Below are 19,609 nucleotides of genomic sequence, written 5' to 3'. Positions count from 1 at the left end.
TAGTGGGGGTGGTAGATTCCTAGGGTCCCTTATGGCTCTAATCTGATAGTGGTAGTCGGGTGGCAGATTCCTAGTGCCCCTTATTGCTCTATCTGATAATGGTAGTAGGGTGGTCGATTCCTAGTGTCCCTTGTGGCTCTAATATTATAATGGTAGTAGGGTGGTGGATGTCTAGTGTCCCTTATGGCTCTAATATGATAATGGTAGTAGGGTGGCAGATTCATAGTGTCCCTTATGGCTCTAATCTGATAGTGGTAATGGGGTGGTAAATTCCTAGGGTCCTTATGGCCCTTACCTGATCGTGGTAGTTTTGTTGTGGATTCCTAATGTCCATTATGGCTCTAATATGATAATGGTAGTAGGGTGGTGGATGTTTAGTGTCCCTTATGGCTCTAATATGATAATGGTAGAAGGGTGGTGGATGTCTAGTGTCCCTTATGGCTCTAATATGATGATGGTAGTAGGGTGGTGGATGTCTAGTGTCCCTTATGGCTCTAATATGATAATGGTAGTAGGGTGGTGGATGTCTAGTGTCGCTTATGGCTATAATATGATAGTGGTAGTGGGGTGGTAGATTCCTAGGGTCCCTTATGGCTCTTACCTGATCGTGATAGTTTTGTTGTGGATTCCTAATGTCCATTATGGCTCTAATATGATAATGGTAGTAGGGTGGTGGATGTCTAGTGTCCCTTATGGCTCTAATATGATAATGGTAGTAGGGTGGCAGATTCATAGTGTCCCTTATGGCTCTAATCTGATAGTGGTAGTGGGGTGGTAGATTCCTAGGGTCCCTTATGGCTCTTACCTGATCGTGGTAGTTTTGTTGTGGATTCCTAATGTCCATTATGGCTCTAATATGATAATGGTAGTAGGGTGGTGGATGTTTAGTGTTCCCTTATGTCTCTAATATGATAATGGTAGTAGGGTGGTGGATGTCTAGTGTCCCTTATGGCTCTAATATGATGATGGTAGAAGGGTGGTGGATGTCTAGTGTCCCTTATGGCTCTAATATGATAATGTTAGTAGGGTGGTGGATGTCTAGGGTCCCTTATGGCTCTAATATGATAATGATAGTAGGGTGGTGGATGTCTAGTGTCGCTTATGGCTATAATATGATAGTGGTAGTGGGGTGGTAGATGCCTAATGTCCCTTATGGCTCTAATCTGATAGTGGTAGGTGGGGGTGGGAGATTCCTAGTGTCCCTTATGACTCTAATATGATAATGGTAGTAGGGTGGTGGATGTCTAGTGTCCCTCATGGCTCTAATCTGATAATGGTAGTAGGGTGGTCGATTCCGTAGTGTCCCTTATGGCTCTAATATTAAAATGGTTGTAGGGTGGTGGATGTCTAGTGTCCCTTATGGCTCTAATCTGATAGTGGTAGTGGGGTGGTAGATTCCTAGCGTCCCTTATGGCTCTAAATCTGATAGTGGTAGTGGGGTGGTAGATTCCTAGTGTCCCTTATGGCTCTAATCTGATAGTGGTAGTGGGGTGGGGTGGTAGATTCCTATTGTCCCTTATGGCTCTAATCTGATATTGGTAGTGGGGTGGTAAATTCCTAATGTCCCTTATGGCTCTAGATATGATGACGGTAGTAGGGTGGTGGATGTCTTGTGTCCCTTATGGCTCTAATTGGATAATGGTAGTAGGGTGGAGGATGTCTAGTGTCCTTTGGCTCTAATATGATACCGGTAGAAGGGTGGATTGGATGTCTAGTGTCCCTTTTGGCTCTAATATGATAACGGTAGAAGGGGTGAGTGGATGTCTAGTGTCCCTTATGGCTCTAATCTGATAGTGGTAGTGGGGGGTGGCAGATTCCTAGTGTACCTTATGGCTCTAATCTGACAGTGGTAGTGGGGTGGTAGAGTCCTAGTGTCCCTTATGGCTCTAATCTGATAATGGTAGTGGGTGGTAGATTCCTAGTGTCCTTATGGCTCTAATATGATAATGGCAGTAGGGTGGTGGATGTCTTGTGTCCCTTATGGCTCTAATTTGATAATGGTAGTAGGGTGGAGGATGTCTAGTGTCCCTTTTGGCTCTAATATGATAGTAATAGTGGGGGGTGGCAGATTCCTAGTGTCCTTATGGCTCTAATCTGATAGTGGTAGTGGGTTGGTAGATTCCTTTTGTCCCTTATGGCTCTAATCTGATAGTGGTGGTGGGGGGTGGCAGATTCCTAGTGTCCCTTATGGCTATAATATGATAATGGTAGTAGGGTGGTGGATGTCTAGTGTCCCTTATGGCTCTAATATGATGACGGTAGTAGGGTGGTGGATGTCTTGTGTCCCTTATGACTCTAATATGATAATGGTAGTAGGTTGGTGGATGTCTAGGGTCCCTTATGGCTCTAATCTGATAGTAATAGTGGGGGGTGGCAGATTCCTAGTGTCCCTTATGGCTCTAATCTGATAGTGGTAGTGGGGTGGTAGATTACTAGTGTCCCTTATGGCTAAAATCTGATAGTGCTAGTGGGGTGGTAGATTCCTATGGTCCCTTATGGCTCTAATCTGATAGTGGTAGTGGGTTGGTAGATTCCTTTTGTCCCTTATGGCTCTAATCTGATAGTGGTGGTGGGGGTGGCAGATTCCTAGTGTCCCTTATGGCTCTAATCTGACAGTGGTAGTGGGGTGGTAGATGTCTAGTGTCCCTTATGGCTCTAATCTGATAGTGGTAGTGGGGTGGTAGATTCCTAGGGTCTCTTATGGCTCTTACCTGATCGTGATAGTTTGTTGTGGATTCCTAATGTCCATTATGGCTCTAATCTGATAGTGGTAGTGGGGTGGTGGATGTCTAGTGTCCCTTATGGCTCTAATCTGATAGTGGTAGTGGGGGTGGCAGATTCCTTGTGTCCCTTATGGCTTTAATATGATAGTGGTAGTAGGGTGGTGGATATCTAGTGTCCCTTTTGGCTCTAATATGATAGTGGTAGTCGGTTGGTAGATTCATTTTGTCCTTTATGGCTCTAATCTGATAGTGGTATTGGGGGATGGCAGATTCCTAGTGTCCATTATGGCTCTAATCTGATAGTGGTAGTGGGGTGGTAGATTCCTAGCGTCCCTTATGGCTCTAATCTGATAGTGGTAGTGGGGTGGTAGATTCCTAGTGTCCCTTATGGCTCTAATCTGATAGTGGTAGTGGGGTGGTAAATTCCTAATGTCCATTATGGCTATAATATGATAATGGTAGTAGGGTGGTGGATGTCTAGTGTCCCTTATGGCTCTAATATGATGACGGTAGTAGGGTGGTGGATGTCTTGTGTCCCTTATGGCTCTAATTTGATAATGGTAGTAGGGTGGAGGATGTCTAGTGTCCCTTTTGGCTCTAATATGATAACGGTAGAAGGGTGATGGATGTCTAGTGTCCCTTTTGGCTCTAATATGATAACGGTAGAAGGGTGATGGATGTCTAGTGTCCCTTTTGGCTCTAATATGATAACGGTAGAAGGGTGGTGGATGTCTAGTGTCCCTTATGGCTCTAATCTGATAGTGGTAGTGGGTGGTAGATTCCTAGTGTCCCTTATAGCTCTAATCTGATAGTGGTAGTGGGGGGTGGCAGATTCCTAGTGTCCCCTGTGGCTCTAATCTGCTAGTGGTAGTGGTTTGGTAGATTCCTAGTGTATCTTTTGGCTCTAATATGATAGTAGTAGTAGGGTGGTGGATGTCTAGTGTCCCTTATGGCTCTAATATGATAATGGTAGTGGGGTGGTAGATTCCTAGTGTCCCTTATGGCTCTAATATAATAATGGCAGTAGGGTGGTGGATGTCTAGTGTCCCTTATGGCTCTAATATGATAATGGTAGTAGAGTGGTGGATGTCTAGTGTCCCTTATGACTCTAATATGATAATGGTAGTAGGTTGGTGGATGTCTAGGGTCCCTTATGGCTCTAATCTGATAGTAATAGTGGGGGGTGGCAGATTCCTAGTGTCCCTTATGGCTCTAATGTGATAGTGGTAGTGGGGGGTGGCAGATTCCTCGTGTCCCTTATGGCTCTAATGTGATAGTGGTAGTGGGTGGTAGATTACTAGTGTCCCTTATGGCTAAAATCTGATAGTGCTAGTGGGGTGGTAGATTCCTATGGTCCCTTATGGCTCTAATCTGATAGTGGTAGTGGGTTGGTAGATTCCTTTTGTCCCTTATGGCTCTAATCTGATAGTGGTGGTGGGGGGTGGCAGATTCCTAGTGTCCCTTATGGCTCTAATCTGACAGTGGTAGTGGGGTGGTAGATGTCTAGTGTCCCTTATGGCTCTAATCTGATAGTGGTAGTGGGGTGGTAGATTCCTTGTGTCCCTTATGGCTTTAATATGATAGTGGTAGTAGGGTGGTGGATGTCTAGTGTCCCTTTTGGCTCTAATATGATAGTGGTAGTCGGTTGGTAGAATTCATTTTGTCCTTTATGGCTCTAATCTGATAGTGGTATTGGGGGATGGCAGATTCCTAGTGTCCATTATGGCTCTAATCTGATAGTGGTAGTGGGGTGGTAGATTCCTAGCGTCCCTTATGGCTCTAATCTGATAGTGGTAGTGGGGTGGTAGATTCCTAGTGTCCCTTATGGCTCTAATTTGATAATGGTAGTAGGGTGGAGGATGTCTAGTGTCCCTTTTGGCTCTAATATGATAACGGTAGAAGGGTGATGGATGTCTAGTGTCCCTTTTGGCTCTAATATGATAACGGTAGAAGGGTGGTGGATGTCTAGTGTCCCTTATGGCTCTAATCTGATAGTGGTAGTGGGGTGGTAGATTCCTAGTGTCCCTTATGGCTCTAATCTGACAGTGGTAGTGGGGGTGGTAGAGTCCTAGTGTCCCTTATGGCTCTAATCTGATAGTGGTAGTTGGGTGGTAGATTCCTAGTGTCCCTTGTGGCTCTAATCTGCTAGTGGTAGTGGTTTGGTAGATTCCTAGTGTATCTTTTGGCTCTAATATGATAGTAGTAGTAGGGTGGTGGATGTCTAGTGTCCCTTATGGCTCTAATATGATAATGGTAGTGGGGTGGTAGATTCCTAGTGTCCCTTATGGCTCTAATATGATAATGGCAGTAGGGTGGTGGATGTCTAGTGTCCCTTATGGCTCTAATATGATAATGGTAGTAGAGTGGTGGATGTCTAGTGTCCCTTATGACTCTAATATGATAATGGTAGTAGGTTGGTGGATGTCTAGGGTCCCTTATGGCTCTAATCTGATAGTAATAGTGGGGGGTGGCAGATTCCTAGTGTCCCTTATGGCTCTAATGTGATAGTGGTAGTGGGGGGTGGCAGATTCCTCGTGTCCCTTATGGCTCTAATCTGATAGTGGTAGTGGGGTGGTAGATTACTAGTGTCCCTTATGGCTAAAATCTGATAGTGCTAGTGGGGTGGTAGATTCCTATGGTCCCTTATGGCTCTAATCTGATAGTGGTAGTGGGTTGGTAGATTCCTTTTGTCCCTTATGGCTCTAATCTGATAGTGGTGGTGGGGGGTGGCAGATTCCTAGTGTCCCTTATGGCTCTAATCTGACAGTGGTAGTGGGGTGGTAGATTTCTAGTGTCCCTTATGGCTCTAATCTGATAGTGGTAGTGGGGTGGTAGATTCCTAGGGTCCCTTATGGCTCTTACCTGATCGTGATAGTTTTGTTGTGAATTCCTAATGTCCATTATGGCTCTAATCTGATAGTGGTAGTGGGGTGGTGGATGTCTAGTGGTCCCTTATGGCTCTAATCTGATAGTGGTAGTGGGGGTGGCAGATTCCTTGTGTCCCTTATGGCTTTAATATGATAGTGGTAGTGGGGTGGTAGATTCCTAGTGTCTCTTATGGCTCTACCCTGATAGTGATAGTGGTGTGGTTGATTTATAGTGTCCCTTATGGCTCTAATCTGATAGTGGTAGTGGGGTGGTAGATTCCTAGGTCCCTTATGGCTCTAATATGATAGTGGTAGTGGGGGTGGGGTTGTATTGTCCTATGTCCCTTATGGCTCTAATCTGAATAGTGTAGGGGGGGTGGTAGATTCCTAGTGTCCCTTATGGCTCTAATCTGATAGTGGTAGTAGGGTGGTGGATGTCTATTGTCCCTTATGGCTCTAATATGATAGTGGTAGTAGGGTGGTGGATGTCCTAGTGTCCCTTATGGCTCTAATTGATAGTGGTAGTGGGTTGGTAGATTCCTATTGTCCCTTATGGCTCTAATCTGATAGTGGTAGGGGGGTGGTAGATTCCTAGTGTCCCTTATGGCTCTAATCTGATAGTGGTAGTGGGGTGGTTCCTCCTATGTCCCTTATGGCTCTAATCTGATAGTGGTAGTGGGGTGGTAGATTCCTAGGGTCCCTTATGGCTCTAATCTGATAGTGGTAGTGGGGTGGTAGATTCCTAGTGTCCCTTATGGCTCTAATCTGATAGTGGTAGTGGGGTGGTAGATTTCTAGTGTCCCTTTGGCTCTAATCTGATAGGGTAGTTTGGGGTGGTAGATTCTAGTGTCCCTTATGGCTCTAATATGATAGTGGTAGTGGGTGTGGCAGATTCCTAGTGTCCCTTATGCTCTAATCTGATAATGGTAGTGGGTGGTAGATTCCTAGTGTCCCTTATGGCTCTAATATGATAATGGTAGTAGGGTGGTGGATGTCTAGTGTCCCTTATGGCTCTAATATGATAATGGTAGTAGGGTGGTAGATTCATAGTGTCCCTTATGGCTCTAATCTGATAGTGGTAATGGGGTGGTAGATTCCTAGGGTCCCTTATGGCCTTACCTGATCGTGGTAGTTTTGTGTGGATTCCTAATGTCCATTATGGCTCTAATCTGATAATGGTAGTAGGGGGTGGTGATGTTTAGTGTCCCTTATGGCTCTATATGATATGGTAGAAGGGTGGTGATGTCTAGTGTCCCTTAGGCTCTAATATGATGATGGTAGTAGGGTGGTGGATGTCTAGTGTCCCTTATGGCTCTAATATGATAATGGTAGTAGGGTGGTGGATGTCTAGTGTCCCTTATGGCTCTAATATGATAGTGGTAGTGGGTGGTAGATTCCTAGTGTCCCTTATGGCTCTAATCTGATCGTGATAGTTTGTTGTGGATATTCCTATGTCCCTTATGGCTCTAATATGATAATGGTAGTGGGGTGGGTGGATGTCTAGTGTCCCCTTAGGGCTCTAATATGATAATGGTAGTAGGGTGGCAGATTCATAGTGTCCCTTATGGCTCTAATCTGATAGTGGTAGTGGGGTGGTAGATTCCTAGGTCCCTTATGGCTCTTACCTGATCTGGTAGTTTGTTGTGGATTCCTAATGTCCATTATGGCTCTAATATTGATAATGGTAGTAGGGGTGGTGGATGTTAGTGTTCCTATTGTCTCTAATATGATAATGGTAGTAGGGTGTGGATGTCTAGTGTCCCTTATGGCTCTAATATGATGATGGTAGAAGGGTGGTGGATGTCTAGTGTCCCTTATGGCTCTAATTGATAATGGTAGTAGGGTGGTAGGATTCTAGTGTCCCTTATGGCTCTAATATGATAATGGTAGTAGGGTGGTGGATGTCTAGTGTCCCTTATGGCTCTAATATGATAGTGGTAGTGGGGTGGTAGATTCCTAGTGTCCCTTATGGCTCTAATCTGATAGTGGTAGGGGTGGGGGGTGGGCGATTCCTAGTGTCCCTTATGGACTCTAATATGATAATGGTAGTAGGGTGGTGGATGTCTAGTGTCCCTCATGGCTCTAATCTGATTAATGGTAGTAGGGTGGTCGATCCTAGTGTCCCTTATGGCTCTAATATGATAATGGTAGTAGGGTGGTGGATTCTAGTGTCCCTTATGGCTCTAATCTGATAGTGGTAGTGGGTGGTAGATTCCTAGTGTCCCTTATGGCTCTAATCTGATAGTGGTAGTGGGGTGGTAGATTCCTAGTGTCCCTTATGGCTCTAATCTGATAGTGTAGTGGGGTGGGTGGTAGATTCCTAGTGTCCCTTATGGCTCTAATCTGATAGTGGTATGGGGGTGGTAAATTCCTAGTGTCCCTTATGGCTCTAATCTGATAGTGTAGTAGGGTGGTGGATTTCTAGTGTCCCTTATGGCTCTAATATGATAATGGTAGTAGGGTGGTAGGTGTCTAGTGTGTCCTTATGGCTCTATATGATAATGGTAGAAGGGTGTGATGTCTAGTGTCCCTTATGGCTCTAATATGATAATGGTAGTAGGGTGGTGGATGTCTAGTGTCCCTTATGGCTCTAATATGATAGTGGTAGTGGGGTGGTGGATTCTAGTGTCCCTTATGGCTCTAATCTGATAGTGGTAGTGGGGGGTGGCAGATTCCTAGTGTCCCTTATGGCTCTAATCTGATAGTGGTAGTGGGGTGGTAGAGTCCTAGTGTCCCTTATGGCTCTAATCTGATAGTGGTAGTGGGGTGGTAGATTCCTATGTCCCTTATGGCTCTAATCTGATAGTGGTAGTAGGGTGTGATGTCTTGTGTCCCTTATTGGCCTTAATTTGATAATGGTAGTAGGGTGGAGGATGTCTAGTGTCCCTTTTGGCTCTAATATGATAGTAATAGTGGGGGGTGGCAGATTCCTAGTGTCCCTTATGGCTCTAATCTGATAGTGGTATTGGGGTGGTAGATTACTAGTGTCCCTTATGGGCTAAATCTGATAGTGCTAGTGGGGGTGGTAGATTCCTATGGTCCCTTATGGCTCTAATCTGATAGTGGTAGTGGGTTGGTAGATTCCTTTTGTCCCTTATGGCTCTAATCTGATAGTGGTAGTGGGGGTGGCAGATTCCTAGTGTCCCTTATGCTAAATATGATAATGGTAGTAGGGTGGTGGATGTCCTAGTGTCCCTTATGGCTCTAATATGATGACGGTAGTAGGTGGTGATTCTTGTGTCCTTATGACTCTAATATGATAATGGTAGTAGGTTGGTGGATTCTAGGGTCCCTTATGGCTCTAATCTGATAGTAATAGTGGGGGGTGGCAGATTCCTAGTGTCCCTTATGGCTCTAATCTGATAGTGGTAGTGGGGTGGTAGATTACTAGTGTCAATTATGGCTAAATCTATAGTGCTAGAGTGGGTCATGGTAATTCCTATGTCCCTTATGGCTTCTAATCTGATAGTGGTTTGGGGTGGTAAGATTCCTTTTGTCCCTTATTGTGCTCTAATCTTATAGTGGGGGTTGGGGGTGGCAGATTCCTGTGTCCTTATGGCTCTATAATCTGACAGTGGTAGTGGGGTGGTAGATGTCTAGTGTCCCTGAATGGCTCGAATCGGATAGTGGTAGTGGGGTGGTAGATTCCTAGGGTCTCTTATGGCTCTTACCTGATCGTGATAGTTTTGTTGTGGATTCCTAATGTCCATTATGGCTCTATACTGATAGTGGTAGTGGGGTGGTGGATGTCTAGTGTCCCGCTTATGGCTCTAATCTGATAGTGGTAGTGGGGGTGGCAGATTCCTTGTGTCCCTTATGGCTTTAATATGATAGTGGTAGTAGGGGTGGTGATGTCTAGTGTCCCTTTTGGCTCTAATTATAAGTGGTAGTCGGTTGGTAGATTCATTTTGTCCTTTATGGCTCTAATCTGATAGTGGTATTGGGGGATGGCAGATTCCTAGTGTCCTTTGGCTCTAATCTGATAGTGGTAGGGGGTGGTAGATTCCTAGCGTCCCTTATGGCTCTAAATCTGATAGTGGTAGTGGGGTGGTAGATTCCTAGTGTCCCTTATGGCTCTAATCTGATAGTGGTAGTGGGGTGTGGTAGATTCCTAGTGTCCCTTATGGCTCTAATATGATATGGTAGTAGGTGGTGGATGTCTAGTGTCCCTTATGGCTCTAATATGATGACGGTAGTAGGTGGGTGGATGTCTTGTGTCCCTTAGGCTCTCTAATTGATAGTGGTAGTGGGTGGAGGATGTCTAGTGTCCCTTTTGGCTCTAATATGATAGTGTAGAAGGGTGATGGATTCCTAGTGTCCCTTTTGGCTCTAATATGATAACGTTAGAAGGGTGGTAGATTCTAGTGTCCCTTTTGGCTCTAATATGATAGTGGTAGAAGGGTGGTGATTCTTTGTCCCTTATGGCTCTAATCTGATAGTGGTAGTGGGTTGTAGATTCCTAGTGTCCCTTATAGCTCTAATCTGATATGGGTAGTGGGGGGTGGCAGATTCCTAGTGTCCCTTATGGCTCTAATCTGATAGTGGTAGTGGGGTTGGTAGATTCCTAGTGTCCCTTATGGCTCTAATCTGATAGTGGTAGTTGGGGTGGTAGATTCCTAGTGTCCCTATGGCTCTAATCTGATAGTGGTAGTGGGTTGATATTCCTATTGTCCCTTATGCTCTATATGATAGTGGTAGTAGGGTGGTGGATGTCTAGTGTCCCTTATGGCTCTAATATGATAATGGTAGTGGGGTTGTAGATTCCTAGTGTCCCTTATGGCTCTAATATGATATGGTAGTGGGGTGGTGAATTCTAGTGTCCCTTATGGCTCTAATCTGATAATGGTAGTAGGTGGTGATGTCCTAGTGTCCCTTATGCTCTAATATGATATGGTAGTGGGGTGGTGGATTCTAGTGTCCCTTATGGCTCTAATCTGATAGTGGTAGTGGGGTGGTAGATTCCTAGTGTCCCTTATGGCTCTAATCTGATAGTGGTAGTGGGTGGTAGATTCCTTATGTCCCTTATGGCTCTAATCTGATAGTGGTAGTGGGGTGGTAGAGTCCTAGTGTCCCTTATGGCTCTAATCTGATAGTGGTAGTGGGGGTGGTAGATTCTATGTTCCCTTATGGCTCTAATCTGATGTGGTAGTGGGTGGTAGATTCTTGTCCCTTATGGCTCTAATCTGATGGGTGGTGGGGGTGGAGATTCCTAGTGTCCCTTATGGCTCTAATCTGATAGTGGTAGTGGGGTGGTGGATGTCTAGTGTCCCTTATGGCTCTAATCTGATAGTGGTAGTGGGTGGTAGATTCCTTGTGTCCCTTAGGCTTTAATATGATAGTGGTAGTAGGGTGGTGGATGTCTAGTGTCCCTTTTGGCTCTAATATGATAGTGGTAGTCGTTGGTAGATTCCTTTGTCCCTTATGGCTCTAATCTGATAGTGTATTGGGGATGGTAGATTCCTAGTGTCCCTTATGGCTCTAATCTGATAGTGGTAGTGGGGTGGTAGATTCCTAGCGTCCTTATGGCTCTAATCTGATAGTGGTAGTGGGTGGTAGATTCCTAGTGTCCCTTATGGCTCTAATCTGATAATGGTAGTAGGGTGGTGGATTCTAGTGTCCCTTTTGGCTCTAATCTGATAATGGTAGTGGGTGGTGGATTTAGTGTCCCTTTTGGCTCTAATATGATATGGGTAGTAGGGTGGTGGATGTCTAGTGTCCCTTATGGCTCTAATCTGATAGTGGTAGTGGGGTGGTAGATTCCTAGTGTCCCTTATGGCTCTAATCTGATAGTGGTAGTGGGGTGGTAGATTCCTAGTGTCCCTTATGGCTCTAATCTGATAGTGGTAGTGGGTGGTAGATTCCTAGTGTCCCTTATGGCTCTAATCTGATAGTGGTAGTGGTTGGTAGATTCCTAGTGTCCCTTTTGGCTCTAATATGATAGTATAGTAGGGTGGTGGATTCCTAGTGTCCCTTATGGCTCTAATATGATATGGTAGTGGGGTGGTAGATTCCTAGTGTCCCTTATGGCTCTAATCTGATATGGTAGTATGGTGGTGGATGTCTAGTGTCCCTTATGGCTCTAATCTGATAGTGGTAGTAGGGTGGTGGATGTCTAGTCCCTTATGGCTCTAATATGATAATGGTAGTGGTTGGTGGATGTCTAGGGTCCCTTATGGCTCTAATCTGATAGTGGTAGTGGGGGGTGGCAGATTCCTAGTGTCCCTTATGGCTCTAATCTGATATTGGTAGTGGGGTGTGGCAGATTCCTAGTGTCCCTTATGGCTCTAATCTGATAGTGGTAGTGGGGTGGTAGATTCTAGTGTCCCTATGGCCTAAAATCTGATAGTGGCTAGTGTGGTGGTAGATTCTATTGTCCCTTATGGCTCTATCTGATCGTGGTAGTAGGGGTGGTAGATTCCTTTTGTCCTTATTGCTCTAATCTGATAGTGGTAGTAGGGGGGTGGCAGATTCCTAGTGTCCCTTATGGCTCTAATCTGACAGTGGTAGTGGGGTGGTAGATTCCTAGTGTCCCTTATGGCTCTAATCTGATAGTGGTAGTGGGGTGGTAGATTCCTAGGTCCCTTATGGCTCTTACCTGATCGTGATAGTTTGGTTGTGAATTCCTAATGTCCTTATGGCTCTAATCTGATGTTGTAGTGGGGTGGGTGGATGTCTAGTGTCCCTTATGCTCTAAATCTGATAGTGGTAGTGGGGTGGTGATTCCTTGTGTCCCTTATGGCTCTAATATGATAGTGGTAGTGGGGTGGTGGATTCCTAGTGTCCTTACGGCTCTAATATGATAGTGGTAGTGGGGTGGGGTGGTAGATTCCTATCGTCCCTTATGGCTCTAATCGATAGTGGTAGTGGGGTGGTAGATTCCTAGGTCCCTTATGGCTCTAATATGATAATGGTAGTAGGGGTGGAGTCTAGTGTCCCTTATGGCTCTAATCTGATAGTGGTAGTAGGGTGGTGGAGATTCTAGTGTCCCTTATGGCTCTAATATGATATGGTAGTAGGGTGGTGATGTCTGTCCCTTATGGCTCTAATATGATAGTGGTAGTCGGTTGGTAGATTCATTTTGTCCCTTATTGCTCTATTCTGATAGTGGTAGTGGGGGGTGGCAGATTCCTAGTGTCCCTTATGGCTCTAATCTGATAGTGTAGGGGTGGTAGATTCCTAGTGTCCCTTATGGCTCAATCTGATAGTGTTAGTGGGGTGGTAGATTCCTAGGTCCCTTATGGCTTTAATATATAGTGGTAGTGGGGTGTAGATTCCTAGTGTCCCTTATGGCTCTACTCTGATATGGTAGTGGGTGGTTGATTTCTAGTGTCCCCTATGGCTCTAATCTGATAGTGGTAGTGGGGTGGTAGATTCCTAGGTCCCTTACGGCTCTAATATGATAGTGGTAGTGGGGGGGTGGCAGATTCCTAGTGTCCCTTATGGCTCTAATCTGATAATGGTAGTGGGGTGGTAGATTCTCTAGTGTCCCTTATGGCTCTAATAATCTGATAGTGGTATTGGGTGGTAGATTCCTAGTGTCCTTTATTATGGCTCTTAATCTGATAGTGGTAGTGGCGTGGTAGATCCTCATGTCCCTTATGGCTCTAATATGATAATGGTAGTAGGGTGGTGGAAGTCTAGTGTCCCTTATGGCTCTAATATGATAATGGTAGTAGGTGGTAGATTCTAGTGTCCCTTATGCTCTAATCTGATAGTGGTATTGGGGGGTGGCAGATTCCTAGTGTCCCTTATGGCTCTAATCTGATAGTGGTAGAGGGGTGGTAGATTCCTAGTGTCCCTTATGGCTCAATCTGATAGTGTTAGTGGGTGTGTAGATTCCTAGGGTCCCTTATGGCTGGCTCTAATCTGATAGTTTAGTGGGGTGGTAGATTCCTAGTGTCCCTTATGGCTCTAATAATCTGATAGTGGTAGTCGGGTGGCAGATTCCTAGTGCCCCTTATTGCTCTAATCTGATAGTGGTAGTAGGGTGGTCGATTCCTATTGTCCCTTATGGCTCTAATCTGATATTGGTAGTTGGGGTGGTAGAATCCTAGGGTCCCTAATGGCTCTAATCTGATATGGTAGTAGGGTGCAGATTCTAGTGTCCCTTATGGCTCTAATCTGATAGTGGTAGTGGGGTGGTAGATTCCTAGGGTCCCTTATGGCTCTAATCTGATAGTGGTAGTGGGGTGGTAGATTCCTCAAGTGCTGGCGCCTAAACTAACAAATCAACCAACAGCATAGACTGACAAGACTGGACCCTCTTGGTTGCTTCTTGAGGAAATTCCCAAACGGCTGGGGAATTAGCTCAAAATCTTTGCATCCCTGAGGTAGTTGGATCGATGCCTGCATTCTCCAAAAGCACATTATTTTATGGATCCAAGAAAACTCCAGTTCACACTTCATGCAGCCTTGTCTTACGACAACCTACTGTCATGTAAACAATGACATGAAACTGTCATGTAAAAATGACAAGCAACTCTCATGTAACACTGATGTCACAATGTCAGATGACAGAGCAAGACATTACTTACTTTCAGAGAGCAGCGTATCACACACTCTAACCAACTGAGCTAACCGGCCGCTGGCTACAGAGCACAATTGTTGAGATGAGCCTCTGCAAGTGCTGGAGCGCAAACTAACAAGTCCACCAACAGCATAGCCTGACAAGACTGGACACTCTTGGTTGCTCCTTGTGGCAATTTCAAACAGCTGGGAAATTTGATCAATTGGTATTGTTTTTGCTTAGCATGCTATAGGTAGTGGGATCGATTCCCGCATTCCCCCAAAACATTTTTTTTGGTGGGTCCAAGAAAGCTCCAGTTCACACTTCATGCAGCCTTGTCTTACGACAACCTACTGTCATGTAACAATGACAAGCAACTTTCCTGTAACACTGATGTCAAAATGTCAGATATAAAAGCAAGACATTACTTTCTTTGAGAAGAGCAGCGTAGCACACACCATTGAGGCCCACAAACAAAGCTGTGGATAGTTTCCTTGAAGCCAGAGCATAAAGAAAGAACACATACAAATGCCGAAACCAGGGATCGAACCAGGGACCTTTAGATCTTCAGTCTAACGCTCTCCCAACTGAGCTATTTCAGGAATTCACTCAACTTGATTCTGTAGCACCCTTGACAATTCACATGCATGTGATTCATAATTTTGACACTCAAAATGTACATAATTGCCAGTATGGGGATCGAACCCCATAACCTTGGCATTATTTGCACCACACGCTAACCAACTGAGCTAACCTTCCACTAGTTATTGGGTGCAATTGTTGATATGCACCGAACCTCTGCAAGTGCTGGCGCCTAAACTAACAAATCAACCAACAGCATAGACTGACAAGACTGGACCCTCTTGGTTGCTTCTTGAGGAAATTCCAAACGGCTGGGGAATTAGCTCAAATTCTTTGCATCCCTGAGGTAGTTGGATCGATGCCTGCATTCTCCAAAAGCACATTATTTTATGGATCCAAGAAAACTCCAGTTCGCACTTCATGCAGCCTTGTCTTACGACAACCTACTGTCATGTAAACAATGACATGAAACTGTCATGTAAAAATGACAAGCAACTCTCATGTAACACTGATGTCACAATGTCAGATGACAAAGCAAGACATTACTTACTTTCAGAGAGCAGCGTATCACACACTCTAACCAACTGAGCTAACCGTCCGCTGGCTACAGAGCACAATTGTTGAAATGAGCCTCTGCAAGTGCTGGAGCGCAAACTAACAAGTCCACCAACAGCATAGCCTGACAAGACTGGACACTCTTGGTTGCTCCTTGTGGCAATTTCAAACAGCTGGGAAATTTGATCAATTGGTATTGTTTTTGCTTAGCATGCTATAGGTAGTGGGATCGATTCCCGCATTCCCCCAAAACAATTTTTTTTGTGGGTCCAAGAAAGCTCCAGTTCACACTTCATGCAGCCTTGTCTTACGACAACCTACTGTCATGTAACAATGACAAGCAACTTTCCTGTAACACTGATGTCAAAATGTCAGATATAAAAGCAAGACATTACTTTCTTTCAGATGAGCAGCGTAGCACACACCATTGAGGCCCACAAACAAAGCTGTGGATAGTTTCCTTGAAGACGGAGCATGAAGATAGAACACATACAGATGCCGAAACCAGGGATCGAACCAGGGACCTTTAGATCTTCAGTCTAACGCTCTCCCAACTGAGCTATTTCGGCAATTCACTCAACTTATTTCTGTGGCACCCTTGACAATTCACATGCATGTGACTCATAATTTTGACACTCAAAATGTACATAATTGCCAGTATGGGGATCGAACCCATAACCTTGGCATTATTTGCACCACACTCTAACCAACTGAGCTAACCTTCCACTAGATATTGGGTGCAATTGTTGATATGCACCGAACCTCTGCAAGTGCTGGCGCCTAAACTAACAAATCAACCAACAGCATAGACTGACAAGACTGGACCCTCTTGGTTGCTTCTTGAGGAAATTCCAAACGGCTGGGGAATTAGCTCAAATTCTTTGCATCCCTGAGGTAGTTGGATCGATGCCTGCATTCTCCAAAAGCACATTATTTTATGGATCGAAGAAAACTCCAGTTCGCACTTCATGCAGCCTTGTCTTACGACAACCTACTGTCATGTAAACAATGACATGAAACTGTCATGTAAAAATGACAAGCAACTCTCATGTAACACTGATGTCACAATGTCAGATGACAAAGCAAGACATTACTTACTTTCAGAGAGCAGCGTATCACACACTCTAACCAACTGAGCTAACCGTCCGCTGGCTACAGAGCACAATTGTTGAAATGAGCCTCTGCAAGTGCTGGAGCGCAAACTAACAAGTCCACCAACAGCATAGCCTGACAAGACTGGACACTCTTGGTTGCTCCTTGTGGCAATTTCAAACAGCTGGGAAATTTGATCAATTGGTATTGTTTTTGCTTAGCATGCTATAGGTAGTGGGATCGATTCCCGCATTCCCCCAAAACAATTTTTTTTGTGGGTCCAAGAAAGCTCCAGTTCACACTTCATGCAGCCTTGTCTTACGACAACCTACTGTCATGTAACAATGACAAGCAACTTTCCTGTAACACTGATGTCAAAATGTCAGATATAAAAGCAAGACATTACTTTCTTTCAGATGAGCAGCGTAGCACACACCATTGAGGCCCACAAACAAAGCTGTGGATAGTTTCCTTGAAGACGGAGCATGAAGATAGAACACATACAGATGCCGAAACCAGGGATCGAACCAGCGACCTTTAGATCTTCAGTCTAACGCTCTCCCAACTGAGCTATTTCGGCAATTCACTCAACTTATTTCTGTGGCACCCTTGACAATTCACATGCATGTGACTCATAATTTTGACACTCAAAATGTACATAATTGCCAGTATGGGGATCGAACCCATAACCTTGGCATTATTTGCACCACACTCTAACCAACTGAGCTAACCTTCCACTAGATATTGGGTGCAATTGTTGATATGCACCGAACCTCTGCAAGTGCTGGCGCCTAAACTAACAAATCAACCAACAGCATAGACTGACAAGACTGGACCCTCTTGGTTAGTTCTTGAGGAAATTCCAAACGGCTGGGGAATTAGCTCAAATTCTTTGCATCCCTGAGGTAGTTGGATCGATGCCTGCATTCTCCAAAAGCACATTATTTTATGGATCCAAGAAAACTCCAGTTCACACTTCATGCAGCCTTGTCTTACGACAACCTACTGTCATGTAAACAATGACATGAAACTGTCATGTAAAAATGACAAGCAACTCTCATGTAACACTGATGTCACAATGTCAGATGACAAAGCAAGACATTACTTACTTTCAGAGAGCAGCGTATCACACACTCTAACCAACTGAGCTAACCGTCCGCTGGCTACAGAGCACAATTGTTGAAATGAGCCTCTGCAAGTGCTGGAGCGCAAACTAACAAGTCCACCAACAGCATAGCCTGACAAGACTGGACACTCTTGGTTGCTCCTTGTGGCAATTTCAAACAGCTGGGAAATTTGATCAATTGGTATTGTTTTTGCTTAGCATGCTATAGGTAGTGGGATCGATTCCCGCATTCCCCCAAAACAATTTTTTTTGTGGGTCCAAGAAAGCTCCAGTTCACACTTCATGCAGCCTTGTCTTACGACAACCTACTGTCATGTAAAAATGACAAGCAACTTTCCTGTAACACTGATGTCAAAATGTCAGATATAAAAGCAAGACGTTACTTTCTTTCAGAAGAGCAGCGTAGCACACACCATTGAGGCCCACAAACAAAGCTGTGGATAGTTTCCTTGAAGCCAGAGCATAAAGATAGAACACATACAGATGCCGAAACCAGGGATCGAACCAGGGACCTTTAGATCTTCAGTCTAACGCTCTCCCAACTGAGCTATTTCGGCAATTCACTCAACTTATTTCTGTGGCACCCTTGACAATTCACATGCATGTGACTCATAATTTTGACAGTCAAAATGTACATAATTGCCAGTATGGGGATCGAATCCATAACCTTGGCATTATTTGCACCACACTCTAACCAACTGAGCTAACCTTCCACTAGATATTGGGTGCAATTGTTGATATGCACCGAACCTCTGCAAGTGCTGGCGCCTAAACTAACAAATCAACCAACAGCATAGACTGACAAGACTGGACCCTCTTGGTTGCTTCTTGAGGAAATTCCAAACGGCTGGGGAATTAGCTCAAATTCTTTGCATCCCTGAGGTAGTTGGATCGATGCCTGCATTCTCCAAAAGCACATTATTTTATGGATCCAAGAAAACTCCAGTTCGCACTTCATGCAGCCTTGTCTTACGACAACCTACTGTCATGTAAACAATGACATGAAACTGTCATGTAAAAATGACAAGCAACTCTCATGTAACACTGATGTCACAATGTCAGATGACAAAGCAAGACATTACTTACTTTCAGAGAGCAGCGTATCAATAACTCTCACCAACTGAGCTAACCGTCCGCTGGCTACAGAGCACAATTGTTGAGATGAGCATCTGCAAGTGCTGGAGCGCAAACTAACAAGTCCACCAACAGCATAGCCTGACAAGACTGGACACTCTTGGTTGCTCCTTGTGGCAATTTCAAACAGCTGGGAAATTTGATCAATTGGTATTGTTTTTGCTTAGCATGCTATAGGTAGTGGGATCGATTCCCGCATTCCCCCAAAACAATTTTTTTTGTGGGTCCAAGAAAGCTCCAGTTCACACTTCATGCAGCCTTGTCTTACGACAACCTACTGTCATGTAACAATGACAAGCAACTTTCCTGTAACACTGATGTCAAAATGTCAGATATAAAAGCAAGACGTTACTTTCTTTCAGAAGAGCAGCGTAGCACACACCATTGAGGCCCACAAACAAAGCTGTGGATAGTTTCCTTGAAGCCAGAGCATAAAGAAAGAACACATACAGATGCCGAAACCAGGGATCGAACAAGGGACCTTTAGATCTTCAGTCTAACGCTCTCCCAACTGAGCTATTTTGGTAATTCACTCAACTTAATTCTGTGGCACCCTTGACAATTCACATGCATGTGACTCATAATTTTGACAGTCAAAATGTACATAATTGCCTGTATGGGGATCGAACCCATAACCTTGGCATTATTGCACCACACTCTAACCAACTGAGCTAACCTTCCACTAGATATTGGGTGCAATTGTTGATATGCACCGAACCTCTGCAAGTGCTGGCGCCTAAACTAACAAATCAACCAACAGCATAGACTGACAAGACTGGACCCTCTTGGTTGCTTCTTGAGGAAATTCCAAACGGCTGGGGAATTAGCTCAAATTCTTTGCATCCCTGAGGTAGTTGGATCGATGCCTGCATTCTCCAAAAGCACATTATTTTATGGATCCAAGAAAACTCCAGTTCACACTTCATGCAGCCTTGTCTTACGACAACCTACTGTCATGTAAACAATGACATGAAACTGTCATGTAAAAATGACAAGCAACTCTCATGTAACACTGATGTCACAA

At 44.6% G+C, this 19,609-nt stretch overlaps 2 non-coding genes across 2 annotated transcripts; both read right to left on the bottom strand.

Annotated features, from left to right (window-relative positions):
- Positions 1-15,729: 15,729 nt before the first annotated feature.
- Positions 15,730-15,802, bottom strand: trnaf-gaa (transfer RNA phenylalanine (anticodon GAA)). The gene has a single exon. It is a non-coding gene; the product is annotated as a tRNA-Phe (tRNA).
- Positions 15,803-17,935: 2,133 nt separating this feature from the next.
- trnaf-gaa (transfer RNA phenylalanine (anticodon GAA)) lies at positions 17,936-18,008 on the bottom strand. Its single transcript has one exon. It is a non-coding gene; the product is annotated as a tRNA-Phe (tRNA).
- Between the last annotated feature and the right edge of the window lie 1,601 nt (positions 18,009-19,609).

The sequence above is a fragment of the Oncorhynchus kisutch genome, unplaced genomic scaffold (assembly GCF_002021735.2).
Source record: "Oncorhynchus kisutch isolate 150728-3 unplaced genomic scaffold, Okis_V2 scaffold731, whole genome shotgun sequence".
Lineage (NCBI taxonomy): Eukaryota > Metazoa > Chordata > Actinopteri > Salmoniformes > Salmonidae > Oncorhynchus > Oncorhynchus kisutch.
Note: the sequence above shows the minus strand (reverse complement) of the source record. Positions and strands in the feature narration are given on the sequence as shown.